Consider the following 18,758-nt stretch of genomic DNA (forward strand, 5'->3'; position numbering starts at 1 on the left):
TCTTCGATTCATTTATTTAACTCATTCCTCCAGTAAACGGTTCCAGGGACGCTTGAGCCAACCCCAGCTGACTTAAGGTTCATGGCAGGCTTCAGCCTAGATGGTCATCACACTCGTCAATCACAGGGCGGAGTCCACATCTGTATAGTAGAATACTGAGGGCAATTCAAGGATACTTACCCTCGAGTCTTCATTAAAGACCTACAAAATAAAATACAGAGGTTATGTTTTACAGTCTCTTTTATCCATGGGTTGAGGTCAGGGCTCTGGGCTTCTTCTCCTCCAACCGTGCTGGGTGCATTTGCATGCGGAACGGTGCCCATTGTAATTGCGAGCCCACAGGCCAAGTCCTCTTCGCTAATTCAGGATATGTTCTAATGCAACTGTTTGGCATCACAGTGGCACAACGCAACACATTATATTTACGGCACAAAAGGAAGAAGGAAAGGCAGAAAGTAAATTGAAGACAAGATTATTTGAGTCAGTATGGCTACCCAATGTTGCATAATAACCTCACTTTCACCACTGATGTTCCCGAAAAAGACTGAGCTATGGGGTCAGAGGTTGAGCTGAGCAGAATGTGGACCGATGGAGTGAGGAGAAGAGTATAATGGATAGATGTGACTGCCAGGACCTGTCGGCAGAGACGAATGGATGTTTCCAAGATGAACCAAGTAAGACATTAGAGAACGGTGATGTCGTGAATCATGTTCCAACAAGTCTGCTCCCTGTGCGCACTTTAGTGACTGTGTGGGCGAACAAAAGATTAAGAAGTGTGTGCGTGTGCAGAGGAGGGTCCCAAGCTGCGGGGTTCTACCCCTAACAGTGGCCCTCCAAGATGGGAAAAGTGTTCTGAAATTGATGTAGGTGACATCCGAGGGGGACAAAGATGGATCTGTGTGTCTGATTACGGGAGAAAAAATAGCAAATCAATGAGATAGAAATGGCAAACAAAGAATACCAGAAAGAATGGGGAGCACGCAGCGGGGAAAAAGACAGGGTGATCGAAAACCTATAGAAAACAACGTTGTGAATATGTAAATAAATGACCAAATCATAGTGAGCAGAAAAATGCCTCCTAGAAGAACACAGATGGAATGTAAAATTTTATTGTAACGGCTGTTTTAGATAAAGCATGTGGAATTGAAACATGGGTGCAGATGGAAATGGGGACAGAGAGGACACGTCTCCCTCAGATTTATGAAAACCACGATGTGTGCCCCCCACTTTTGCCACGTTTGGCGACAGAAATTCCCAAATAAACAGAGCACATTGAGGCGGCGTAGCGTATACTCTGATTAAACTAGCGATGCATTTCAATTATACATTAATGTCGAAATTTTTCATCCTAAATAAGAATTTGATTCACTGCTCTTCCTGAAGTGGGCTTACAAGCCAGACATAGGCTTCTTTTCCTGACTTCTGACTTATTTTCCCACATCCAGGATGATAACGGGCATGAAAACACTTGACAGCGTGAGTATTATCTGGCCTGCCCAAGTGACCTGATGGACATCCTTAAATCTTTCCCTCCCATTTCCCTGTTTTCTCTTAAGCTCCACACACAAGCCTCAGATGCGTGGGAGAGGCTTTTAGCACAACAGACGGCAGGAATGATTTTCTGTCCGAGAAGGGCACCTTGGTTCACAGGGAACCAGATTCTGCTAAAGCTCAACAAAGGATTTTTGTGGTTTCCCCTAGCAGAAAAGAAAATTGTTTTAAAAAACAAACAAACAAACAAACCAAAAAAAACGGACTAACTGTAGAGTTAGGGAATCTTTTGTGTTGTGTGTGTGTGTGTATTATACTTGTTGAATGGAGCAGTTGTTTAAAAAAATTTAAAAAATACCAAATTCCAAGAGGTGGGTCTATGCTTGCATGATTCAACACATTACAGTTAAAACCAAACATTAGCCAGTTTTAACGGTGTCTTTAGTGCCGATCTTTCAACTTTAATAGCCTTCAAATTACGTGTATGATGTGAGGAGGAAACATCTGGTCAAACACTTTTACTCGGCAAGTACATTTCAAAGCCTGTAGCTTTTAAATTTTCCATCCATCCATTTTCTGATCCACTTTATCCTCCTAAGGGTCGCACGCCGTGTTGGAGCCTATCCCATCTGTCTTTGGGCAGTAGGCAGGGGACACCCTGAACCGGTTGCCAGCCAATCGCAGGGCACACAGAAATGAACAATCATCCGCACTCACACTCACACCTAGGGACAATCTTGAGTGTTCAATCAGCCTGCCATGCATGTTTTTGGAATGTGGGAGGAAACCGGAGTACCCGGAGAAAACCCACGCAGGCCCGGGGAGGACATGAAAATTCCAAACAGGAAGGCCGGAGCTGGAATTGAACCCGCTACCTCTGCACTGTGAGGTTGATGCGCTAACCACTAGACCACAGGGCTGCCCCTTTTAAATTGTATTTGAGTGATTATTTGAAATAGTATTTTTAATATTGCCGTAGTTTTTTTTTACTCAAGTAATTGCACTTTTACCCAAGTAGAGAATGTCAGTACGTTTCCCATCTCTGCTGGACAAGCATTTGTCCGTTAGGCTGGGAGGGAGATGATGGTATTACAAGAACCACACTCAGTGATATTTTTTGTGATCTGGTGTGGTGCCGCCCCACCCCCCCACCCCCACCACCCCTTCCGGCCAACGCAAATAATTGCTGCTCTTTTGGCTATTGACATTCGGCATGGGCGTTAGAAGACAACTTCAACAAATAATTATTTAGTTTAATATGCTGATTCCACATTTAAACTACGTAACGTTTGCCTTGTTGATGAAAAAAGAGATGGAGGACCTCATCAACACATTGGATTTACAGGTCAGGTTTGGTTGGGGAGCAGATGGAAACTCATTGACCATGTGCCTCAATGCCCACCCCAACATGCAGTCTGTTCCCCCCCAGCAATATCCATAAATCTGTCTCATATCCAGGCTTCCAAAGGCTCCCTCTGGGCCATGAACACCAGCCAAAGGTCCAGACTTCATTCACTGTTTAAAGTCCATTGATAAAGCAAGACCAGAAGCACTCGAAAAACTTGGTCCTCTGTCTTGCGATCTAAATATTGGAACACCAACCATTCTAGACTGATGGAGTTCAGGGATTACTTGCGAACCCAGACGCCTACTTGACTTCATGAGCACAGTCACTAGAATCACCAGTGGATGTTGCTGCCAAGTTCAGTGAGCCTGCGTATGCGCATACCGCAGAGTCATTGGTACTAGACTGAAAAAAAAGAAAATGAAACACTAGATATCTTAAAAATACTGAAATAATCTGTTAGAATCAATATTCAGGCTTTGATCAATTCAAAAAATATTGAATTGGTGCAACCTGAACATTTTAACTTGAAGTAATACTATTTTATTAAGTCAGACAAACCCACTGGTTTTGGTTGTCCTAATTTAAAATAAATATAAGGGGAGTCTTCTTTGCAATAAGCTCCATTCAAGCCTATAAGTCTAAATATGGCATTCTGAATATTATGAGGTGTTGCCCCCGTGACCCGACCCAGCATAAGCGTTAGAAAAATAGTGTGGATGGATGGATGTCAGTTAGTCTGTCACACAGTTAATCATTGGTACCCTGAGTCATATCTGGTGAGAACATGCAAACCGCACCTGTCCTGCCAACAATTTGGAAACAAAGACCATCTTGTGCTGCATCGCTCTCCTGATGACTTCAAGGGGTTTGTATTAAACCTTTTCAATGCTGGAAATTACCACAGAAAAGTAACGCGATAGAATTCTTATTAATCGATGAAACAACAAGATCATTTTTTTCCGTGTTGGGGGTGGGGGGGGGCGTTTGGGGTAATACGGCATTATTACAACTGATGTAATTTCACTGGAAATCTCCATACTGACACAGCACAAGGGCAAAAACATTGTTCCATCTTCAGTACTTTTCTAACAGTATGTCTTTGTTTCTTTTTCATCTAATACCTTTTCGTTCAATTTCTTTTTAAATGTAACGTTCTGCGTACATGACCTTTGGGAGCAGATACTGAAATGCATCTTGGACAGAGGAGAATGCTGAATGATTGCATCCATCGAGTGTCCTATCTGGTGAGCGTGAGTGTCAGCAGATGCTCTGTGCTTCTCCCCGCACATCGGAACATATGGCTCTATTCGGAGAGGTGCACTTGTATGAATATTAATCCACTTCCAGCATGCAATAAATGCCCTCACAGGAGGCCAGTTTAACTTGAGTTCCCCCCTGGTGGCATGAATACTGGTGGCATGTATTCAAATGATTCATCCCACGAGTTAGGATGCTGAAGGAGTGAAATGAAAGACGGCCCCACCCGAAAGCGAATTTCACTGTTCTGATTATGTTTTTATTGTTTTGTCCTGTTGCGCAGTCAATATTCCGTCTCACCTCATCCCTCATAATTTAGCGAACAATTGGATGATATTGGCCAGATTATTTATTTTGTTCCAAAAAAGGTTATACGGGGTAGTTCAATAAAGATGCAGATAATTGTTCAAGAAGGTAGGCGGCGGGCGGCTTTATCCATTCATCCAATTTTGATAGAGCTTTCCCTCATTAGGGTCACGTGTGCATGGGAGCCTGCCCTTGCTTATGACTGGAAAAACTAATAATCATGATTATTTTGATTCATATTAAAACCACCATTAATCAACACGATTATTCATTACTCATTGATTTTGTGTGTCGTGTGTTTAGTTTTACAGTAAACTCCAGCGTCAAAAATGTTAACGTATGCTCAGGGAGAGCAAATGAGCATGTCACACAATTGTTATTAACAACGCAGGGGCACCACACCACATCATTCAGCACATTAAACGTTTTTGTTTGATTCTGATCTTTTTGTGATCACGAGAAGCCAAAATTCAAATGACCATTAACTTTTGATCAATTGCCCACCACTAGCCTTGCTGTCTTTGTGGGGGGGGAGGCGGAGTTCAGCCTGCAATGGTCACCAGTCAGCAACAGGGCAGCACTATCACCTTGCAAACACAAAAATCCAATTCAAATCCATGTCATCGTAATCTTCAGTTTTGTGCCGGGAAGGGCTTTGTGAATAAACCAATTGAAAGATTCCGAAGAATATTGATAGAACCAGCACTGAGCTTTCTCATCAACACACCTTTGATGAAAAAAAGTCCCAATCGTAGAGCACAGAAGTCTTGAAAGCAGTTGCCGTGACCTCTTGCATGAATGGATGAAGCTTGACAGCAAGAGATAACAACAGCTCCGGCTGGCTCAGCGCTTCATTCTGGTTCTAATCGCTTGTTGTTGGTGAGATTGTCTCTCGGTACTTTTCCAGGATGTTATCTTGATAACGTGATCTGGTTGTTATGGAAACACAAAGTGAGAAGCCATTAGACTGAATAATATACTGAGCTCTTCAGCTGAGTTGAAAGGTACAAAGGTAAAAATAGGCAAATCTAACAGTACAGCTCAACAGAAGTAGATTCATATCAACTGTACAAGAAACTTTATGATGAATTTGGAATTCTTAACATCTTTCAACGTGAACTGTCTGAAAAACAAAATGATAGGAATTTGAATTTGAAAGAAGTCTGGAATATGATAGTGGAGTTTCCGTGGCACAGCAACAATAGGTGAGCAACACTTTTTTTTTCAAAGTCAAGATGTATGAATGAGTTCTTAATTTTTAAAATCTATTATTAATTATTATAGTATTGTAATTAATCTTGTTGCATGTTGTCTTGAGAGGGAAGAAATTTCATCTGTGCTGTACATACAGCATATTTGACAATAAAGTTGTACTTGACTTGATTATTATGCATCCATCCTTCCATGGCTCAGCGTTTCCCAACCCACAGGTTGGTCGTTCAATCCCCGGCCATTGAGACCATGCCAAAGTGTCCTTGAGCAAGATATTGAACCCCCAGTTGCTCCTGATGCTGCGTCATCAGTCGAATGAGGTAACCGCGCAAAGGTTGAAAAGCGCTATAGAAGTGACAACCCATTTCCCATTTAACCCTCCCAACCCTGCTTTGTTGCACAATGTGACCAGGGATACATCGATACTTCATCATACATCGATACTGTCTTTTAATTCGGCTCTTTTTCTGAAAATGCATTAGATTGATGCTTTTTTAAATGTGAAATATTCGACAATTTCTTCCAGGGAGCATGCCCCCAGACTCTCCTAGAGTGGTTGGATGCGCTCACACCCCCCCCCCCCCCCCACCCCCCGAGTTGTTTCATCGGACCGTAACATATTTTCCCACATGCATTTGAGAGCGTGTTTCAATTTTTCTTTGTAAGATCAGTGCTTCTGATGGTCTTTAGGCCAGCAGAGAAGGCTTTGAAGACCCTGACCACATGCCACTGGTACAAGTGTAGGCAAGGAGACCCACCAGATATTCCCTGTCATTATGAGGTGGATGATTACAAAATGTGTCAGTTGATAACATGAATAATTATCCACGCTTGCAGTGAATCAAAATCTTTTTCAAGGACCCATGGCAGTCGACTGGTAGACTGTGAGGGATGTAGGGGGAGAGAAAAAAAACAGTTTGTCCATGTTGTCATATCTTTTGTGTTAGTGTATGTTACAGCTTGTGCAGCGTATCAGTCTCACAGTGGTTCTTTTCTTGCTGTCCTCTCTTGAATAAAAAGGAGCAAAGTGGAAAACCATCCACCGCAAACTGAAGAATGTCAAGCTGAATGCAGCTGAGCTGTGCAATGGGGCCTGAGAAAACCACCACACCACCAATGGCCCTTGTCGAACACTAATCGTCAGTTCACAATCCACCGTTTTCTGAAATAAATCTGAATTCAATCCCGTCAGGAATATGAAATGTAACACTTTTGTATCTTGCCTATCTGAGGTTTGTCGGTCCTTCCAAGAATCTGAGCATTCTTCGAATGAAAGAATCTGCACTATAGATACACATTTAGATCAGGGATTGGCAAGTGGTGGTCCCGGGCGATGTGCGGCCTGCGCCCATACTCAGTGGCCCCTCAATTATTTGTTTTTAAAATCAGAAACATGTTTCCTCTACCACACCGGATCAGTTTTAAGTTTAATTTAAATAACACCATTCACCATTAGAAGGAAGGCATCACTTCTTTGCGGGTTTTCTACATCAGAGAAGAAGTGAGAGCACGCCATGACGGTAATCAGAAAATTGTGTTTTTCGGGTAAAATAGGAACCAGGTTATATATTCACCGAATATAAAGGCAGACCTCGGTGCCTCATTTACTTAGAGACCATGAAAGGTTTTGCAGCTCTTATGACTTGCCCAAAAAAAAAAAAAAATCACTCAGCCATTATCTTGTACACTGAAGCTAGCAGGACTGCTCTCGTGGCTTACCTCAAATCAAAGCTACACAAACAACAGTGATTTTTTTTTCCTTATAACAACCATTGATAGTTCCTTTAAAGTGCATGGCGGGTTATTATAATTTATGTCCTCCAAAAACATGAACATATTCAATGTTGTGAATTTTTAGCATCGATCAGTGGTAGTTTTAAGAAATGTTACAGAATATGTCCTGAAGTACAGTGTGGTGTACCTCTGACAAAGACAGTTCAGATGTTCTTGATCTTGCTTCCTGGCATTAGCTATTTGCCCTAATGGTTCTACTCCTCCCAACAGTGAGGAGTGCACCTGCCCACCTGCTCCTGTTTAATTGACACAGGCTGGATGTTTTCACCCAGCAAGAGACCCTAAATGAACAAACTGCCATCAGGCTGCTCTCTGCGCTAGCGTAACTCAGAGATCAGAGTTGTGGGGACAGACACTCCCATCCTTTAGCCCTTCCAGGGGTGGAAGCCAGGCCTTTCATCCCTGCCCAGGCCCACTGCCAACAACAGAGTGAATAATTCACCACCTTCTGGATAGTCCAGCCAAAACATAGTTTTGCTATATGTTCGCATCAGCATATAGCATAACATGCTACTTTTTCGTTTTGTCACAAAGGATGTCGTTATACTGCTTATTAAACAAAGACGTGTTGGTATTGACTCGATGCTACTTTTGGGTAATTTTGTGAGTTTCTCTGAAAGATGTCACAAGAAAGCTGATAGGCATGAGTCCTTGGAGATTGCACAGAAATGAATTAGATTGTTTCTTTCTCCCTGATCTAAATTGAAGTTCCAGGAGCAGGTTTAGTAAAATCTGCTTTTATGATTGAACAGCTTATGACCTACTCATCACTTTCAGGAAAACCAATTTCCTTGATCTCTTTGTACACACTCTCCACTCAACACCTTATTACAGGTATTTGAGTGATGTGTGTGTGTGTGTGTGTGTGTGTGTGTGTGTGTGTGTGTGTGTGTGTGTGTGTGTGTGTGTGTGTGTGCGTGTGTGAGTTTTAGGCGTTATTATGATGTCAACAAAGGGGCTCTTGATTTTTCATTTTAGCTCAGAAATGAACTGGAATTTCAGAAATATTCTGAAATGATTGCAAAATGACAGAGAAGTGTGAATTCATCCTTCCTTTGTCTCAAAACATTGTGTTACGAAAGTGAAACACAAAAACACAAATCACAAATACTATTTTAGTGGTCAGCAAAACCGAGGACATTTATCTTGTCTATGTGATCAAAATTGGAAAGATGGCAAAACAGTATTAGTATGTGAAAAATAATGCAAGAAGAACCATATGTTATGTTGCATTTCATCTCTACAGAAAAGAATAAAGTTTGTGCATTATTTGTGACAGTGGCTTGTCTCTGAGTGAATCTAACCTTGATTTGTCTATTCACATGGACTTGAAAACAGTTCATTTTAAAAAACAGAAAGTTATGCGGTTGTATCTTGAATCTTGTTTACTTTTGAAATGTATTCTGCTACGGCTTCTAGTTATCTGTTAAAAATGTAGTTAGTAACATCATCCAATTGCAATAATATTAAACGTTATTAAAGTTTAGTTTATTATTAATCCTTAGTTCTGGGGTTGTAGAAATTGTAAAGCTATTCAAACGCTTTGCAGTTTTCCCTGTCACTCAAGCCAATATTGTTGTCACTCATTTTCCTTCATATCCACTTCCAACAATTTGGACAGTATATAGAAGAGTGACAAAGCATATAAAGAAGGCCTAAACTACAATGATGCAATAATATACGGTTTAAATATTGTGCAATCATCTTCCAAGAGACTTCATTTGAAGTAATACTGTCTCTCCTTTGCCATTTCAAGAAAAGATTTGACGCTGAGATGGAATTTGTTCAAAATGTTGAGCTGCACAGTCAGGCCTTGTTTGCTGTGCTTTGGAAACATCCACATTCTTTCTGATCAGTTAATCGTGAGCGCAGAATCAAACCACCAGCAGTGGAAACATGGAGGTCAACTACTCCTAATGAGATTTTTCTGATGGGTCTTCAACTTGGCAACCGACCACATGGAGCACCTTTCCCTCATTTAAACCAGAAAACCGTCTCCACAGATTTTTTTTTCAAATTAAATGGATGATAGAACAATGGAAATACTTATCTTGGAATATTTTATTTTGCCCTTTAAGTTCAAACCCCATTATCTTTTTCCCAATCACTGTCAATGCATCAAAATTCCCCCGCACAGAACAGCACTTTAATACCCTGAGCACAGAGGTTGCGAAGATGAGGAAATTAAATGCTTAAAGCATCAAAAAATTCAGTGTTGCTAGACTTAATAGATAAGATAAGCGATTCATTTCTGCCCTTATAGTGGTGTGGTGTGTTTTTTTATTTTTTCAAAGCACTAAACTCCCCCTAAAAAGGAAGGCTATGACATTTTCTAAACTGTTAACCAGCCAAGGTACATGCCATTGCTTTCGGGAAGAAATGTCCTTCTCATCTACAGTAGGCATTCAAAAGGACGATATGCTTTTCATAAGACTATAAAATTATGTTTAATTCAAGAATGTGCAAGAGGAAGTTCACCCATCCATCCAGCTTCTTCCATTTAACGAGAGTTGGGTCACCGGTGCAGCAACTTGATTAGCGAAACAGGGACTTTAGACAATTTTATATGATGAGTTTAATGTTTTGGTATCTATATGTAATACAGTACCCGGTAATGTACTCGCACTAGCTAATAGTAAATGTACTGTGTTTGCTATATCTGGGTACTTGACATGCCATGGTTTGAGGGCAAGCAACAAGCTGTGATTCCATTTTCCAAGCTCATTTGATGGACTCTGTATGACATTTGATATTATAAGTTCTAAATATTGATTAGCAATATGATCTATTTTTTTTCTTTCTTATGTCCTTCCCACACAATGTACATGCCTATGTTTAACACTACAGTAGTACCTCAACATACGACCGTCTCTTCAGGCGAAATCTTCATCTCCATACGAAACACTGAAAAGATTGCCTCTTATTACGAAAGAAATTTCAAGATACGAAAGGTAAAAATACAGTATGGGCTGCTAATCGCAGCTCCGAATTGCAACATACGTATAGCTTCTCTGCCATTGGCTATTAACGAGCATCTTCCTGGCATCCCATTGGTCAAGAGGACCGCATAAGTACCGTATACGTCTACATGTGTAGATTCATAGATAGGTAGATATGTGTGGATGCAGCATCCTCGTCATCCACCCCTCGGGCCATGAGACGTCCCAATAGTCTTACGTAAATGTGAATCACCCAGAAAAAGTGTTCACCAGTCGGGCGATCGCTCACAATGCTGATGTTTGCCTTGGACATTTTCGGAGGATTGTTCGACAAAAGCAAACCGTCCTTGGATCAGTCCTTTCCAAAACACCAGGCAAAAAACACTTCTGAAATAGAACATGAACTAAAGAGGGCAAAAAATGATGAGGATACAGTTCAAAGTTAAATTACCATTATTTTTATTCTTTACACTTTTCCTTGTTTTTTCCATGATCTACAATTCTCATTTATTGTGCAATAATCTAATTGTAACACGGATTTGTTACATATTTTGATGCATTTTTATGGTTTAGAAAACATTTATGTCTGTATTTTTTTTGGGGGGGGGGGGCGCTTGGAATGGATTCGGGCATTTACATGGAAAACGTGTCTCGGCTTACAAAATGTTCAAGTTAAATTTCTTCCAGAGCCAATTAATTTCGTACTGTTCAACAGGAACTAAATACACTACAAAGATCAACCAGCATGGATGAATTACCTGGGACATCAGGAGACAATATAGGAGGATCTAACAAAGAAAACAAAACGGGCCAGGCTAACATTCTTTTGAGCCATTGTCAAAGGTTTGGTCATCTCTAATAAAAGCTAGTAGGGGTTGCTCAATTAATAGAATGAAAAAAAAATCTAAAGGGAATGATCAAACTGTTTAGCAAGATTAATCCAAGAGAGATTATTTTAATTTCTCAATGCCCCCACAGCGGTGACCTAAAATTAATTGTTTCTACAGAGGAAGAACCCTTGAGACGGACACGGGAATGTCGAGAGAAATTCTGGGTAATTACATAAGTGTGGAACATTTTTATGTGAAAAGACAATCTTGGGTGATGCAAGGAGAAAGCTGACCTGAGGCGAGGGAAGAGCAAATTGTACTGTTGACATTATTGCACTGCTGAGACTGGGATGGCTTTCACAAAGAATGGCATCCTGGAACATTCATTACTGCAAAATCAGCCCCTATCTCATCAGTATCTACTGTAAATAGGGCATTGATGTGTGTGCTTAAATCGGAGAACTAACAACAGAGAGGTCCATCTAAGGCCGGGTCTAGACAGGCAGGTATGAGGGGGGGCAGCCACAAATCTTGAGGGGGCATTGTGCCCCATCACCTTTTACCATGTCTAACTGACAAATTCACTCACTCGATGCGACCACACAGTCTCTTCTCGGAGAATCGGCTACGGCTTTGCTACGAGAAGAATTTAATTACACAGTTTTGGTTGTTGTTGATGACTGAACAAATAAACATTGTTTGAAACTTTCTTTCAAATAAATGTTTATATGAATTGAAATTAAAGCAAAAAACGTAAAGGGATATTTAATATATTATTATATTATATTTATGTTCTGCATTTGCAGCAGTTTTTTTCTATAATTACTGTAATTTTACAACATGAGGAATTTTCACGTACATTGAATAACTCTTAAAATGATTTTTAAAAGAACATAACTGGTCATTATGTTTGCTATTATTAAACAGTGACTTTAGTACCAGGACAGTTGTCACTTTAATGCCCCATAATAAAATTAAGTGGTAACAGATCACCTTCATATCACACAGACACTCACTTTCCTCGAGTTTATATATTGTGCCAGTTAACTTGCGAAGGACTGGGAGCATCATATTTTATTTTCCCGTGTGATTGTGTTTTGGGGGTCCCCTCTGTAGGCTGTAATGCACTATTGATTTGTTGAGCAAATGTGTCTTTGTTTTTTTTTTTCTTGCTTCCCCCACTGAACAATATCATGAAAAAAAATAATGAAACACTATTCCTCTGGATTCTTTGTTACTTCTGGTCGTAAGGGGAATACAATATAATTTGGTCATGTTTAATCTGAAATAACAGCATGTCAAATTGCCCTTGTCTCTACAAATCAATAGCTTGGGGATTTTAGAATATCCTTGAAGAGCAGTCAGGTCGAGAGCTGTCACTGCTAAGCCAACATACCCACTCTGATCTGCCGCCCCCTCTGGGTTAAAGAGATGCAAGAAAAAGGTTAAGCCTGTGATAATAACCTAAAAGGGCAAGATAGTTTCGCAGTGTAATGACTGTGAGTGGCACATTTTTGTGTTGGGCGGGGCACAGGTAAGTGAACCACAACAGTTCAGCAAAATATGTATCACTGAGCATGGTCCTTGTAATACCAGGTGGTCTCCAATTGCGCACATCCCATGCGTGGCCGACAACTTTGCTCCAAATTATTGAAAAATGTACAGTAGCCTCGATCTTTTCAGAAATTCAGTCATATGTTTGTTTGGTTTCCACTGACATTTCCAATTCCATCATTTCATTTTGCTCATGTGTTGCTCTCATGTGTGTTCCATGGTGAGAATCATCAGTGCAAACTAAGGCATCAGTGCAAAAAAACCCCTTCAAAATAATGGCATTCTGCACCACTTTGACACCTGTTCCCAAAAGCACATGAAGTCTGTTCAGGCTAACACGCCATTTAGCGCCTGCTATTTCAGATCTTAAAAAATCAGGCCCTGAGACTCTTACAACGGCAGTAGTGACATACCATTAATTTAGTGACGACTCATTACTGCCACTATCAACATTACATTACACCAATTAAGGCAACAAAGTGATTGTGTTACATCCAAACTGTGAATGAATTAAGTGTAAACATGAAAGTGTAAAATGTAAATGAAATAAAAGCAATTCAAACATATTATATGGGTGATAGTAACATAACCAGAAGATAACATTTGTCAAGAAATTTTCCAGTTTAGCGGCAGAAGTCAACATTTGCATTTGGCACCTCATATACACACATTGAAAAAGCAAAACTGCAAGAGGACGTATAATTGACACAACTCACCTATGTCGTGTGCGTGTGTGTGTGTTTGTGTGTGTGTGTAAAGGGTCGGGGAGGGTGGATAAATCTCTACAAAATGGAGGGATTGAATTGTGGTGATGCTTATGAAAGAAGACAAAATGACCAGTTATCAATGAAAGCACATCAGGTTTTCAGCATGCACAGCCTATTTTAATGTCAGCTAGATACGTGTTGAGCCCAGGAACCAAACCAATCCTCTATCTGATGGAGTCAGTGAATTGGCTTGTCCTCAGCATACAGCAGGCAAAACTCAGGGCATAGAAACAAAGACATGTCTTGCAGCGATTTTGACAACTTTTCTTTTCCTACTTCTCTCATCGAACTAAGCTATTGTCCTTTGGGCACTATCCTGACCCCCCCCAAAAAAAACAGGCTCTTTCAAATTCTTGACAGGAAGCAGATTTTCTCAACTTTGCACAAATCTCACAAGAATTCTTACAAGCCCTGCAAATAGTGTGACCTTGTCACAAACATCCATTTGGAGTAAACATGCAAAACAGTACCTTGAATTCTACTTCTGTGCCACTGATGATCCCACACAAAGTGTTTGGCTCCATCAACGAATCATGAACCATCTGCCCAGCCGAGTCTGAGCATGGCATGAGGGATGTCTCTCTTGTTATCCTTTATTAATGAGGCATTGTACGTTTGCCAAAGAATTACAGCGCCACAAGCAGATAATATGCAAATGTCCCTTGCTTCTGTGAAACGTCAGCGCTGTGTGGACACTTGGCTGAAGAGAGGGGTGGAGCTGTCAACTGATCACCACCTGGTGGTGAGTTGGCTCCGATGGTGTAGTGAGAAGCCGGTCCGACCTGGGAGACCGAAAAACTATGGTGAGTGGTTGTTGGGAAAGTCTGGCAGAACCCCTGTCAGAAAAGGTTTCAACTCCCAGCTGGCCAAGCGGATTTCAGCTACAGCGGTTGCTGAGGCAAAAACTCGGCTGTGGGAGGAGTTTGGTGAGATCATGGTGACTGACTCCTGAACAACTTTGAAGAAATTTTGGTTCACTATCCAGCGCCTCAGTGCACCATGAACACTGTGCATAGTGAATATGGAGCACTGCTGACCTCCACTGGGGACGTTGTGAGGCAGTGGGGAGAATACTTCGAAGACCTCCTCAACTCCACCAGCACGTCTTTCTTGGAGGAAGCAGAGTCTGGGGACTCTGAGGTGGGCTCTCCTATCTCTGGGGTTGAAGTCACTGAGATGGTTAAAAAGCTCCTCGGATGACATCGGCCCGGATTTCCTAAAGGTTCTGGTTGTTTTGAGGCTGTCCTGGTTGATACGCCTCAGCAAAATTGTGACTATCGGGGACAGTGTCTCTGGATTGGCAGACAAATGTAGTGGTCCCTTTTTTTAAAAAGGGGGACTGGAGAGTGTGTTCCAAATAGAGAGATCACACTCTTCAGCCTCTCTGTTAAGGTCTATTCATGGTAACCGATTACTGTCCAGTGGGAAGTTAAATCTCAGATTCAGGAGGAGCAATGTGGTTTTCATCTCGACCGTGAAAAAGTGGACCATCTCTACAACCTCTGCAGGGTCCTCGAGTGAGCATAGGAGTTTGCCCAACAAGTCTACATGTGTTTTGTGGCCTTGCATAAGATGTTCGACCGTATCACTTGTGGAGTTTTTTCGGGGGTGATATGGGTTGTTCGGTCCTTATACCACCAATGTCAGGGTTGGTTGGCATTGGCAGCAGCAAGTTGGATTCGTGTCCAGTGAGGGTTGGACTCTGCCAAGGCTGCCCTTTGTCACTGATTCTGTTCATAAACTTTATGGACAAAATATCTAGGTGCATCGTCTGCTGTGATGCAGACTAATTCGTTCTATCGTGCTTAAGAAGGAGCTGATCCAAAAGGTGAAGCTCTTGATTTCCTGGTCGATCTACATTACTGCCCTGAGCGATGGTCACGAGCAGAGGGTCATGCCTGAAAGAACGAGATCCCGGATACAAGCGGCTGGAATGAGTTTCCTCCACAGGGTGCCCAGGCTCAGCCTAAGAGATCAGGTGAAAAGCTGGGTGATTCAAGAGGGAATCAGATTCAAGCAGCTGCTCCTCTACATCAAAGAGAGGCTTGAGAACTCCTTGGGATCCCCTGGGAAGAGATAGAAGTGGCTGGGGAGAAGGAAGTGTGGGCTTCCCTGCTAAAGCTGCTGCTGCAGCGACCTGGCCACAGATATGTAGTAGAAATGGATGGATTAATTGATGGATGCATGGGTGAAGTTTCAGATTAAACCTAAAATGCTCTCTAACCTTTCAGGTGAACATACTTCAAACTACATTTTGCACAACTTGCAGCAGAATATCAATATATGCAGTAATAATGTATTGAGATCAAGTAAACCTTTAGGTGTTGTATTCTTTTAACACCATATACTGGATGGTAGATGTCGGACAAAGAAAAACGTCATCTTTAATCTGTAAAAAACATGCCTAATTCCCTTATAGAAAGTCTTACTTCACTGAGCAGGATGAAATGGAACAGCTTTTCAATTTGTTCACGATGGTCTTTGACATTTCAAACGTTGTACACTTTCCGTTTGATTTCTTTTGATGCCTTTTTAAATGGCTGTGCAGATCCACTTGCAATAACTTTCTATAGTGCAAGCTGTGCTTGCAGAGGTTTGATCAATAGTAGCTTTCGTGATTTAACAGCACACCGAAGACAAAGAGAATGTCATTATGGCTCGCAAATGGCAGCATGCGGTGTAATTAGAAGGAAATTACCCAGAGGTCAACTCACACCTGAAGCGAAATTCCATGGCTTGGGCAAGACGGTGATGGAGCACAATGTTTGGTCAGGGTAGAGACATTAGTTTGGATTCACTAAACCACTGGGTTGTACTGTATGTGTAGTTTAAAAAAACGTCTCTGCAGTAAAATATCTACTGGCTCTTCTGAGAAAATCTGAAAAAGGACTACCCAATCCATAAATCCACTAAAATGACGATGACCGAATGACCTAAAAAAAAACCCCCCAATAGCTGTAAAACAGTTGCAGCACAAACAAACGTTTTAACGGGACAAATGAAGCATAAACGTAACAGACTATTTGCCCCAATTTTTGCATGGGATTGTGGCCAAACTTCAACCCAGGTCTAGCATGGCTGCCATCTAGTGGTGAATAGTGATATTACAACTTGAAACTCGTTGATCCCTGCACACCCAAAATTTGGCACCCGTGCATTTGCATATGTGCAACGTGTATGTTTTTAGGTATTTGTCAGTGTTGGTTGAGCTGGGCATGGGTCGCAGGCATGCTGGAACCTACCCCAGGTGTCTTTGGGCAGTTGGCGAGGTACACCCTGAACTGGAGGGTATAGAGCTCTGCCAAGGTTGAATCATCTTAAACATATTACACTCCGACCTTTTAGGGGCAGCTCCATCTGCTGGATTTGGTTGCTCCTCTTGGCCTCGCTGTAAGTGGACCATAACCTGACATCAATTCTAAAAGGAAAATATCTGGTTTGGAGCTGATAAATAATTAAGATGCATTACAACCTCCCCTACTGTGACTTACATCGACTACAAATCAATCTCAGCTCCCTTCCTACCACTCCCTGCTTTTCAGGACATGAACCAGGTCATTATTCTCTTCCTACTGGCATGGAGTTCAAGCATATCAGCTGCTGACCAAAATGCAGATCGTGCCTACTTTCACTTAAAATTGTACTCCAGGGTGTTGAAGTCAGAGTTACTATTTTTGTAAGCTTGCAAATGTACTTACAGATTCGTTTGCTGTTGTCTTCCAAAATCCGACTGTTCAGGATACCTGAAAGCACGGTAACTCTTGGTTGGGATGAGGCCAAGGCTTTCAGGGGATGCCTTATCCCAGTAACACACTAATCTTTAGTGAAGGGAGAATGAACATACATTAGATCATACATTACACTGCTGCATCTGGCTGCCACTGAGCTGGAGTAACCATGGCAACAGGCTGCTGGGAGACATTCGAGTGAGTGTCAGCTGGAGTCAGTTGGCCTCCAGCTTATGAACACCGAAATAGATTAGTCTATTGCGAAACCATAAACATCACACTTGCATGTAGCTTGATGGCTTTCGTTGTCGCTGGAAGTTGAAGTAAGATCATGGTGGGATGCACATACTCACGCACATGTTTTCGGGCAAGGATCCAACAAAATGGTCGACATCAACGCGCTTGGGTGCACGCACATCCGCTTTCAGACACTGCTCAGGGCAACGTGCAATGCAAAATTATACGGAGAGCATCAAACAGATGAGGGCAGGGCAAGGACAGGAAGATGGAGATAAGCCGTCCTTTGATTTGTTTGCGATTGCTGCAAATGGCTTCACCAGTGAGCAGGGCATCAACCTCTGAGATGAATCAGGTCATTGGGAGATGTGAAAGTCATTGCCATGTTTTTTTGAACGCGTTATAATGGCAGTAGAAAACCATAAACATGCAAGTGTCTAAAAAGAAGAGGGTTGTTTACATAACTAATAGCCAAAGCATGAAGACTCTCTGCCAGCTACAAAGCGAAAAGGCAGAACAGCGAGAGGAAGGAGGAGGAATGAAATGATAAGAATAAATCCATAGAGGAAGAAGAAAAGAGCTTCGATGAAGACTGTTTCTGGAACCAAACAGATTCGAAAACAAGCAAGAGGCTGAGTGATATCTAATCCTGTCAAGTGCTTTTAGGTCGGTTTAGCAGGTCATGGATTATATAAATGAGCAGAAATAAGGTGGCCTTGACAAAAACATTCAGGTGCGTAATACGAGAGGAGAGATTATTTACTGAAGAATCATATCATGAAATAAACATGAGGAATCATTTTCTCACCCCCTTTAATCCACCTACTCAAGTAGGGCATGGTTGTCTCTCTCCTCACTGTAGCAAATTTACACTTGGGAGAATTTATGCATCCTCCCAGAGAGGACGCTCATGCTACTGAATATCCACACCATTCAACACAATATTTACAAGATAAAGTTCACTTGCCAATAGTGCATGCTGAGTCTGCCATACACAAAAGTGATGCGCTTCATCGGGTTAAAGATTGGTGTTGCAGCTTTTTTTACCTCTCCACTCTTCGATTATTTTCCTGTCCAACCACTCTTTAGGCGGATGCTTTTCTCCCTGCGATCCCATCTCATTTTTATGGCACGTTAATGTCCGTGCTAATTAATCTCATTTGATCCTAGATGAATTGATGTCATTGTTTTGTCACTTTTGGACTCAGGTAATTAAAAACAATACAAGGAAGATTCTAGTGATGCAGGTTCATACCAATTTGTTCAGCGCTCCTAAGCACCATTGCGTTTTCCGC

This window comes from Hippocampus guttulatus, chromosome 2 (genome assembly GCF_054856545.1).
Source record: "Hippocampus guttulatus isolate MCC_2025c chromosome 2, RoL_Hgut_1.0, whole genome shotgun sequence".
Classification (NCBI taxonomy): Eukaryota; Metazoa; Chordata; class Actinopteri; order Syngnathiformes; family Syngnathidae; genus Hippocampus; species Hippocampus guttulatus.